This window comes from Eleginops maclovinus, chromosome 17 (genome assembly GCF_036324505.1).
Source record: "Eleginops maclovinus isolate JMC-PN-2008 ecotype Puerto Natales chromosome 17, JC_Emac_rtc_rv5, whole genome shotgun sequence".
In the NCBI taxonomy this organism is placed as follows: domain Eukaryota; kingdom Metazoa; phylum Chordata; class Actinopteri; order Perciformes; family Eleginopidae; genus Eleginops; species Eleginops maclovinus.
The window spans coordinates 2854160-2866307 of record NC_086365.1 but is presented as its reverse complement, the minus strand read 5'-3'; the positions used below and the strand labels follow the sequence as shown (position 1 = coordinate 2866307).

General features: G+C 40.7%; 1 protein-coding gene across 1 annotated transcript in view; it reads right to left on the bottom strand.

The window, feature by feature from the left end:
• cacna1c (calcium channel, voltage-dependent, L type, alpha 1C subunit) overlaps nucleotides 1–12148 on the bottom strand; it is a 177779-nt gene that overhangs the window by 76655 nt on the left and 88976 nt on the right. The window lies entirely within an intron of this gene.

Here is a 12148-nt window from a genome sequence, read left to right as displayed (position 1 = left end):
ATATGGTTATTAAGAACAACTGGCACTTAAACACATCATTCACAATCATGACATTTATCCATGCCCGTGTCAACCATAAAGATCCTGGATGTGATTGTGAGAACACTGTTAATGTGGCTTCTGCTTTGTGTGTGTGTGTGTGTGTGTGTGTGTGTGTGTGTGTGTGTGTGTGTGTGTGTGTGTGTGTGTGTGTGTGTGTGTGTGTGTGTGTGTGTGTGTGTGTGTGTGGTTATTTATGTTTGAACAAGCATTTGTCTAAGTTGTAATCGTGCAAACAATCAAAGCATTTGGATTATTTAATCAAAGCGGCTCTCTTCCTGTCCGAAGGGGCCAATATCTGAAGGCAGGAATGCATGCGTGTGTGCATGTATACACAAGCTTCTCTTCTACTACAGAGTCCCTCAGAGAATGTTGTCACAGCAATGACCCCGGCCTAAGAGGGTCCTGGGAAATGTCCTGAAAGTGTCCTCGAGGCAAAGAGAGGAATTATGTAACTTTCTGACCATCAGAAATGTACAAACCATTCATCATCCACCTAATCATCTCTCATCTCCGATGAAATGAGATCAAGGCAATCTGTGTAATCAAAACACAAAGTATTCTATATTAAGATGATTCCTTGTCCTATCCCTTTGAAGTACATCTTCGTTTATTTTTAAACACCGATATATATAGCTCTATCCATCAATCCATCCATCTCAGCCCCTCCTCCTGCTCTTCCCTGTTTTCCCATGGATATGCACTGACAGAGGGCCAGAGGTTTGGGACAGAAGGCCAGCCAGGTCTCGCCAGACTCAAAGCCCCATCCCTGGGAAGAGGCAGCTGAACCTGAAGCTGAAGAAACACAGCTTCCATGTGTCAAAGTTGACCGACATATCTCCACAAGCTAATAGAGTAAGCTAAATACAACCACAAATCACTGAAATCAGGGTCTTATTCAGGTGGTCATCTAACTAATGCTGAGCCTCAAGGCATTATGCAACAGAATATAGGCAACGCAAGTTTATTTTTATAGCACCTCTCATCACAAGGCAATTCAAAGTGCTTTACAAGATATTTCCGGATATTTGGAGCATAATCTTTCAATATTACACTCAGATAACATTCTCGGTGTGAAATGCTGACTATTGACATTCAAATGTATTTGTCTTAATGATCCGTCTTCATTAGTAAAAACGTGTCATTGAAGTTTAAAGGCCATGTTAGTGTAGGATACGCTCATGATGAGTTGCTGTGTTAGTGTTTGCTGTTAAGGCTGATCTGACGCCAGAGTGGGTCCAGCTATACAAACAACTTTCTCAGCATGATGACATATAGTCAAAATACCATGAGGCATTCACACATATGCTGGGCCATGGGAATCAGTCATCATGTGGCCACCATTTAGAGACGACAGCTGTGGTTTCAGTGTGTAACTTGTGGTTATTTAGGTTGGGTTTTTTCAGAGCGCTATCTTCTCAGCAGCTGACACCGCAGTACAACTGTTGGACTCATTGATAGAAGAACCACGCTTGGATTTTTTTGTTCTTAATGATGAGATTATCATACACACTGTGATTTGGAAGTGTTTTTCCCACACTCCAGAAGCCTGACGGTGGAGGGAATGTCATGAATAATAATAAGGAGGATTTGCACACTTTGAAAGACAGACAAGTTGAAAGGCGAGTTGATTTTTGGGCTGGGGATTCTGCACCTGAATGGGCTGCTCAGAAAGCTGTCTGAAACTTGTTTTTGCTTCTTGACTCTGTCGCTCCAACCTCTCATTTCAATTCAAGGCCATCCATGTTGCTTTATTGGCAAAGATGCATCTAAGGAGTCAAGATTTTCAACATTAAATACCTGTCTTCCCTTTGTGTATGTGTGTGTGTGTGTGTGTGTGTGTGTGTGTGTGTGTGTGTGTGTGTGTGTGTGTGTGTGTGTGTGTGTGTGTGTGTGTGTGTGTGTGTGTGTGTGTGTGTGTGAGTGTATGCCTGCTTCAGACCCTGGCAAATGAAATGTATTTATATTCACCATTCGTTCAGTAGACCCTCCACCACACTATTAGCAGTCTATGCGGAAGTAATTAATCTAAAAAAGGCACATACACACTTATCCTCCCTCTCAAATACACAAAAGCTCTTCATCTCTCTCCCCCTCGAACACACACACATGGACACACACTCCCAGGCTGTGTATCTGCCAGTGACAGGCAGACAGTGCGGCGCTCAGAAGAATAAAACAGAGAAAAACATCTGGTAGGAACAGCTCATCCTGACACAAGCACACACACAGATACACTTCTCTGCCTCCTTTCCTTCCGTTCAAACAGACCCATAAAGGGCACAATCCATAAGGGGCACGGCTAATCTGGTTAGCGACTGGAGAGCAATGAGAGAGAAAAGATGAGAGACTGAGAGAAGAGGAGCATTGTTGAGAGGAAGAGAGGCAGACTAAAGAGACAGAGGGAGGCAGACAGAATGACAGAAAGGTGAGTATGTGGGGGCAATAATTCAGTTATCTGTGATAGGTCAACCACACCATCCATCCATCAGCTAGGCCAATCAGATTATGGTATCGACATCCTACCATACAGCGGACAAGGTTTCCATTCGCCATGACCTTCTGTATGTGTGTGTGCTGTAAAACAGGATTAGCCATTAAGCTGTTTTTGAAAAAATCCTACAGACACATCATACACTAGTGTGTGTTTGGTGTGTGTGTGTGTGTGTGTGTGTGTGTGTGTGTGTGTGTGTGTGTGTGTGTGTGTGTGTGTGTGTGTGTGTGTGTGTGTGTGTGCGTGTGTGTGTGTGCGTGCGTGCGTGCGTATCAAGTGTATCTTCCTTTAATGCTCAACAAAAACAATCAAACAGACTGTACAAACTTCTCAAACATTCAAACACAAACAGGAGGAGAACCACAGAATCAAAACGACATGAAAAGGTGGATAAAACCACCAAACGTAGTACAGCAGAAGGATTTAAAAACAGGAAAAATATTCAATGCATACAGTTCATGTCAATTAATCTAAATTCCAAAGAAACAACTATTGACATGCTGCACATTTAAACTCCTCTCTGCAGTGTAGACACAATCTATTTGTTTGTTCCTACTTAGACAGGAAACATTTCTGTATATAGTGACACACAACATCCGCTAATGATTTATTCAGACGCAGAAACCACACTGAAAGGAAATAAAAGGGTCTGGAGATGTGCACATTGCTAGTGCATGTTCTAGCAGGCTAATGATGCTAACTGTGGTGAGGGAAGAAACATTCAGTAATTGATAGAGAACAAACACACAGAAGGGTTATTACAACTTATACACAGCCGCGGAAAAAATGAAGAGACCACTTCAGCATTATCATTTTCTCTGGCTTTATTATTTATAGGTTTGTCTTTGAGTCAAATTCATTATTATTTTTTAATTGTATTCTATAAATTACTGACATTTTTTCTCTGTGTTGGAATTCAACAAACACTGGAATGGCTGCCATACATGTAGAGATAAAGATTTAAGAACAATTTGGAGTGGTCTCTTCATTTCTTCTTCCGGAGCTGTATGTAACTGTATGTGTGCCATTATTTTTACCTGCTGTATATATTTTATGCAACCTAGTCGCTAGATCTGGGAGGCATTCCTAAAAGGAAGTCAGACAAGCTCAAATTTCTCTCAAGGGTTGACTTGGGACATGCATAGCAGGAATGTCGGATTTGGCCGTTGGTTGAAAGTTGGATTGGCGTGTGGGGGTCTTGGACTGTTTTAATCTGCCCCAATGTAATGTCCCTTCAGCACAGCAACTTCAGTGTGCAAGAGTCGCATGCTTCATGTTAGTCATCATTTATTTGGTAGATCTGTTTGTAAAAAGTGTTTTGCTATATGCCACCATTGAAAATGTTCTGCTTTTCAACTAAGGTCTTTCAAATGGCAATTTGTGTATGGAAACCGAGGCCCTAGGGTAATGTTAGGAGGGCCCTAAACTCTTTATTCTTCTGTATCAACAATAAATATATCTCCTTCTATCTATTGTTTTGTTTCTTTCTCTATCCCATCCGTCACTTCTACATCTTCACCTTCTCTCTCTCTCTTCCTCTGTGGGTGCCAACCAGAAGTTACCATAGAGACCAAGATGGGTTCTGACGTTACCATGGAAACTGTGGGCTGCAGCAGCAGTAGCAGTAACTCTCTCTCTCTCTCTCACACACACACACACACACGCACGCACACACACACACACACACACACACACACACACACACACACACACACACACACACACACACACACACACACACACACACACACACACACACACACAATGATCAGTATTGTACCAAGAATATCCATAGCACATAGTCTTAATTACTACTTTCTGTCAGCATCTAGACTTCCCTTTGTGTGTGTGTGTGTGTGTGTGTGTCCGCTCTGCTGATCCAAGTCATATACTTCCTTACCGCTTGCCACTGGTTGATAGTATTTCACAGTCTGATCTGAACTTTAGTTACTCGGCACACAACTTCAGACTATACTCACCCTTTCATTGCTATTTACAACAACAAGTTACACTGTTTACAACACAACAGTATAATGCAACCAACATATGCAGTATGGTAGTGGATGAACCATCTTTATGTTTCAGTGAGTGTTATAGTACATCTGTTTCACCCTGAATTCATGTTGCCTCTATCTCAAAGTGAAACTAAGATAGCAATGCGACAGACTTAAGAGCTTTATAAAAACAGGTCAGCATAATGACGGTCAATGGGCTGCGCAATGAGGGTTAAATAGACTTTCACGTTTTGGGTCAGTGAGCAAGAATGGTCTGTGGGGGTCTACTGTATAGAATGAGTCCTATCTGTCTTTGCATTAAGAAACAGTTTTCAAAGCGTGAATAAACAGAAACATAAGAAACCCAGATAGAAACATGGACGATTTGAGCAGTTTTACCGGTACCACTTTACAATAAGACAACCCTTATAAAGGTGTACCAATAGTTTGTAATTCATTTATTAATTAAGTTGTGAACACTTAATAAATAATTAATAAGCTTTTATAAGACAATAGATAAACAGAGCAACTGTGACCGGTGGGGAGAATCAACTCAGTGAACAACAGATACCGAGGATGTTGGCTGATGAAGAAGAAGTAAGCTAGGTATCAATATAAGGCTTAGTCATCTTGCCAAATAGTGAGCCTGTGTTGATCATGAAAACGATGTTAGAACTGGTTTATTAATGGTTCTTAATGATTAATAAAGTGTTACAACCTAATTAATAACCTAATTATAAACCTTTTATGAATCCTTTGGGGCAGTCTTTTTGTAAAGTGGTACCATTTTACCTAATAAATATTTCTACCTTTACAACTGGAAACTGACTCCTTAGATCATGGGATCTTAAAAAGTCCTGCATAAAAAAGGATGACCCAAGGGAAGTGGATTTTCCACGATTTCTACTTCGGACATAGACTCCCGTTGAGGCTATTTGAATCATTCCTGAAAAGCAACAGACCCAAACATATCAGAAACACACTATGAACACGCCAGCAGCACATGCTCAGCGTGAGTGTCATCAACAGACCCAGGATACAACAACCTCTGTGTTTCTTCACTAGAATTAAGGATTACACCAGTGCGTGTGTGCGTGTGTGCGTGTGTGTGTGTGTGCAAGAGAGAAGGACCATCATGGCCATCATTAACCTCTGACCTTTGAAAGGAAGATTGATCACTCAAATTCAGCTGTGAGCCTATACAGTCGTGGAAGAAATGAAGAGACCACTTCAGCATTATCATTTTCTCTTGTTTTATTATTTATAGATATTTCTTTGAGTTAAATTATTAGACATTTTTTATTGTATTCTATAAACTACTTCATCTTTCTCTGTGTTGGAATTCAACAGACACTGGACTGGCTGCCATACATGTAGAGATACAGATTTAAGAAGGAGCTGTATACATTAAGCCATAGAATTATGTGTGTTTTTGCGAGCAGAAGATCAAAACTTTACAGTGAACATGTTGTAATGTGACTGATGTCTTCTCTGCATTGACGTGGACAACGCCTTATTAAATCCATTTCTTTTCTTCTTCTGTTGGTCTTTTGTCTCCTCCAGCTTTCTGAATATCAAAGTTTACACAAAGACAAAAACTCCTGTTTCCAGGCAACAGACGCTGTAGCTACCAGATGAAGGATGGAAGAAAGGAGACATAGGGGAAGAAAGGGGTTGACATACAGTGCAGAAAGGCAGTGTGGAGTGTGTGACCAAAACCCTGACACACAATCTGTCTGCTCATCATTACTTTTGGTGGTGTCTGTTGTGTCCAATGTTACGAGAAAGGGTTTTAATACATGGTTTTATTTTCCCTGGCAATTTCTATAAATGCTGATAAATAACATGCTATTTCTGTTTTAGCATTTTGTTTAATTCAGGGGAAGATTTCAGGAGAAAATCTGTCTTAATGAAAGCGATACAAAGTGTTTAATAAGCTGCTCTTTTTCAGCATCAATGCTTTAAGCTAGGCGATAAGTGTTTGGACCAAAAGACAGAGGAAAAGACAGAAGGTTAATAGCTTGCTGACAAAGCCTACAGTGTCCTACTGGGACTCACAATGCAGATCAACAAATCTCATTGACAGTCTGTCACTTGCTAATTATGCTAATTCTCGACACATACACAAACATTTCACATACTATGTTAATTTAACGTTATCTCACACAGAAAAAGTCACATGTTAATTCTTATTTCCCCCATCAATTTATGTCATACACAAGAACATGTAATGGGTCCGTCTCCAGGTTCAGCCCACCTGTCAACAAACCTCATCCCTGCTGAAACAACGCAGGAGCTGGGCTAGCATCACGCTTTCATTTTTCTAAATTAATAATACAATTCATTTTCATCCCCTTAATCTGATCTGACAGATAGTCCCAAAATGCACTGGGATAAGGGCTGGGAGAAGGCAGGTCACGACTTATCCATCACTACATGAACAAAGGAAACCAGATATATCTACAAAGCCGAGCTAACCTGACCTATATGTCCTTTACATAAGAGGAAGACCTCTTGACATTAACTCAAGACATTCTGATCTACAGTTTCAGAATGGAATAGCTTTGGAATCCTTATATGACCTATCGTCCCTCTGTTTTTAGATAAGAACAATTAGAAAGGGTCCATAATCAAAGACTCTTTTCACTTCAGGGTGGTAGCAGGCAAAGATGAGGCTGATGAGACTGATGAATCTGCGAGGAATAAACTAGGGGCAGAGATCTTCTTATGGAAGACAGCAGCATCATAGAGGACAACAACAGGGACAAGGGTGTGTCACTGTGCTAAGGATAGTTGTGAGCAGCTATCCAGTCCAGTCTCTAAACACTTCCCAAGGGGTAAAAATGCTGCTGCTGCTGGAGTACTGACTGGAAGCAGTGCTGTTATCATGTCTACCATATCCTCTTAAAATACTCCAACAATATCAGCCTCTAGAAGAAATGTTTTTAATGCTTATTTAAAATAGCAGAAAAACATACATTCTTGTATTCAGGATTTTGACAGTGGATAACTCAAAAAGTACACAGTAAAAGTACTTCATAGTACTTGTGGGAGTAGTTTCACTAGTACTGAGTCCAACAGTATCAATCTCACGAAAGAGTTATGGCAAAAATCCCTCATCAAACTTAGAAGAAGTGGCTTGATTTTGTTCTCCGGAGGTGACTTTGATAAGGTATTTAAAAAAAACATAGTAAACGACTTTGTTGTATTGTTGGTAGTAGGCTTACTACTACAAAGTAAAACAGTATACATTTCATTAAGAACTAATGTAAATGTGTATCGCTCATCAAATAAAGCAGGGAAAAAATGAAGAAGTGCTGAGCTGACCGCAGTCAGAACCGCTGAATAATTTAAATCTTAGACATAGCCATACGGCACTTAGTGGCTTATTAGATTTACAGCCTCAATAACATTTGTTTTCTGGCTCAATGTGAGTCTTAGCTGTTTTGTTGTGATCGCGATGAACCAGCCTAAATTCACCTGGTTTCCCTTGTTTATAACATTGTCATCGTTCCGTCAACCGGATACTGCAGTGCTTCAATGCAAGTGTATTTTAGCATGCGAGTGCTTTTGTTTTGAAATAACTTCAGAGAGTTTCTCCCCACCCCTCACTCCAATGACCATTTGACCATTTAGAAGAGCAAACAAAAAAAAGCCTCTCGGGCACGCTTCCGTTTACTGGTTCCAGAAAGAAAAACAAACGCCCGTAGATACACGGATCAAGGCCTACAGTTTTCCGAGCACATTATTAGACACATTATTCTCTAGTTGACCACATTATTTGGCACATTGTTTTTTGTATTTTTGCACATTATTTAGGGCATTCTTTTGGTCACCTTGTGTTTGACGATTGCTTGATTTGGATTTTGGAAATATTTGTTTTTTGTGGAAGGTCATCCAGAATTAATGTTTAATAGATCATCATTTTCAAGCGGAAGTAAACATCCTCTCTGTGCGTGCTTTTTGGACCTGACCTCATGTGGCTTCAGAAATTTTAGAACCCTGGATGAGCCACTTGACCTATTGAGTAAAAAATAAACATTTTGAATTTTCTGCAAATACAGACTGGTGTAAAGGTGTAAAGAAACAGGGGACAATGTTAAGAGGAATATAGTGAATAAGGAATAGAAAGAGAGCATAATTGGCCCAAAAATAATAAAACCCAGGAGCATAAATCATCTCTTATGGAAAGCCATTGTATGAGTGTGTGTGTGTGTGTGTGTGTGTGTGTGTGTGTGTGTGTGTGTGTATATAAGTCGTAGTTGATGTCTAAGAGGACAGTACCTGGTACCCTTGTGAGGGGAGAAGGAGAGTGTAACTAAGGAGACAGAAAATGAAAAAGCTAAGATAAAAGGCTAGAAAAATATCACCTTCATCCACTCATCCCTCCATCCCAACAACACACTCTTTCTTACTCTCAAGTGTAAAATGCTACCTCTTCAGTGCTGCAATCCAAAGTGTGTTTGATTGTGTGTGTGTGTGTGTGTGTGTGTGTGTGTGTGTGTGTGTGTGTGTGTGTGTGTGTGTGTGTGTGTGTGTGTGTGTGTGTGTGTGTGTGTGTGTGTGTGTGTGTGTGTGTATGTGTGCTGACTTATCACGACTTCTCCTGCCTCACTGTGCAGGAAGACAGATGCTGGATGGCCGACACACACACACACACACACACACACACACACACACACACACACACACACACACACACACACACACACACACACACACACACACACACACAAACACACCTTGACAATCATGCATTCATCAATATGCACACCAACACACGCGCAGTCTTTCTCACAAGTACATGCACACACACACACTCGCACCTACACTTCTGCACATGCCGACGAACACACAAATGGAGGGACGGATGAAGAAAGAGGGAAGTGACACACAAACACACAGATCACTGTAGTGCACGGAGAACACAGAGCAGCTCGCTAAGCAGACAAGACAAGATAGATTACTATACTCTGGAAGTCATTGCATGACTCATGGTGGGCACCGTATTTTTGTGTGTGTGTGTGTCTGTGTGTGTGTGTGTGTGTGTGTGTCTGCGTGTGTGTGTCTGCGTGTGTGTCTGTGTGTGTGTGTGTGTGCAAGTCATCTAATATGCCTGTTGGAGATGAGGAGGAAGACAGAGAGGAAGAGAGGTGGTATAGAATTACAAGAGCAAACAGTGATATATTAAAATAACCTATCTATTCAACAGTTGTTCACAAATCTAATATTTAATTTAATATTAATTTAATATTCCATTCACTGCACTATTATGTATATAATATCTTGCGTTATATGTTGTTAAATTCAACAGTCTACTTTTCTCACTGTTTACTGATTATTTATGTTCATATTCAACTCCATATATATATATAAATATATATATATATATATATATTTATATATATTTATAATGCCGGTCTTCTATGTGCAATGACGTGTATTGTATTATGCTGCTGCAACGCAAACATTTCCCAATCTGGGATTAATAAAGTCATTCTTATCTTATTTTATCTCTCACAATTATAGTTGCACTTGATAAATGATGAGGTCACATTGTTTAGCCATCCTCAGGAATAAGATTGCAGCGTAACAGAAATAGAAATATGAACCAAACGCTGGAAAAAGAAGGGTATCAAATTAAATTCAGCATTAGGCACTGGGACATTGTTTTGGGTCTTTTCTCCACTATTTGTTTTAGATTGTAAACCAGAAGAACACAAAGTTCGACTATCCAATCAGCTGACAGCCCTGTGTCTTTAAATGGTCATCCTGAAATGATACAGGATGAACAGTAGTTACTGAGCCAACAAGAGAAATTATACACAAGGTCGTTCATTCAGCAGTACGTCTCCTCATGTCTTTCTTTGTACTCCAAACAGTTCCTGTTACCCCGTCAGCGAGGAGAGATGTGCTTGTTAGAACATTCTTTCAGTCCCCCCCTCCTCTAACGTCCCCTTTTCTCTCCATGTCCACCTCTCTCCTTCTTCTCCTTTTTTGTCCATTTGTTTTCGTCCTCCCCATGATCTCTATGCTCCCACTAAAGTATCCTGTCTTAACAGGAAGACACAGAGAGTGGGGTAAGGGTTGAAGTAGTAAGAAATCACTGGGACGGATAAAGAGAGCCGAGCTGATGTCACTGTGCCAATGGCATCAGCTGAATCAACCCATCATAAACTGTAAGACTGCAATCATCCACTTACTGAGGAGAAACCTAAATGTGCCCTGAATGAAAACCCAGAGACTTTTCACTCAGTGCTGAGCCAAATGAGACGCAATTAGAGCGTTCCCAGGATTCCCTGCCTTCCATATCAGATCATATGATTCCTGCATCCAACCTGAATAAGCCTCCCTGTCTGCACAGCCACAGTCTCATTTGCAGTGACAAAACGTATGAAACCAAATCATCAACACCAGCAGAATCAGGACAGGAAAACAGACAATGCTTTTTGTTTTCGTGTGCTGGCTTGTTGTATGTACAGTGCACACACATCAAGGACTAATAGGTGCAATATCAAAGACACTCATGACCAAACACAAACAGCCTTTAACATGTCAATGTCAATCCAATCACTAACACCGTGCTGTAAAAGGTTTTTAATAACACTATTTTAACCTGTGGACACCATGCCAGCAATATGAGAACACACTGAAGTTTGCTTTGCCTCTTTACCTGAGATCAAACACTGTATGAGTGTGTGCTGTTTGTGCCCACAGATGTGTGTGAATCCCACTGTGACGACATATGGTCTCCTCCGATATGACAGTGGCAGCTATAGGAGAGCAGGTCCCATTTTAAACTTTAAAGACGGTCTGAATACTTCAAACAGGTAACTCCTCAGGTTGGAATATACCCTGCTCATCATTTGGAGGGCAAATAATCCGTTTTTTTTCTCCTTTCAGTGTTCGCTACAGTAAAAGCCCATCCCTGGCAGAGGGTTGCCTTTAGAAATAAAGCAGCACTGATATGCACTAGACTCAGCAGGAAATATTGATTCAGTACTTGTGAAACACAATAACTTCCATGTTCTGTTGTTTATTTGTATTTATTATTTTATATCCAAAATCTCTAACAAGTTTCTTCCTGGAAGACCAATAAAAAAACAATCCTAAGCCTCCCTCTCTCTCCATGTTGAATTGGTTGTATTGCTCCTATCAGAACCAAACACACCACTCTATCTCCCCGCGCTGGAAAAGCCCCGTCCGTGAATGAGTATGGATGTGTGTGTGTGTGTGTGTGTGTGTGTGTGTGTGTGTGTGTGTGTGTGTGTGTGGGGGGGGGGGGGGTGGGTGGGTGTGTGTGTGGGTGTGTGTTGAGGATTGCTCCATCATTCCTCCCGTGGTTAATGTCCAGTGGAGCGAGACCAGAGCACAACACAGTGAAAATGGAAAAACAGAGATACAAGGGGAAAACATTGACATATTTATCTGTGTGTGTGTGTGTGTGTGTGTGTGTGTGTCAGAAAAAAAAGAGAGAGAATAAAGTGAATCCATAGCTTTAAGAGCACTGTAACTGATGTGTGTATGAATTATTTCTAAAGGCAGCTGGAGTCAATAACAATTCCCCTCAGTAAACCACAAATGCTTTTGTTTGTACATAAAGGTCTACTTTAAAACGGAA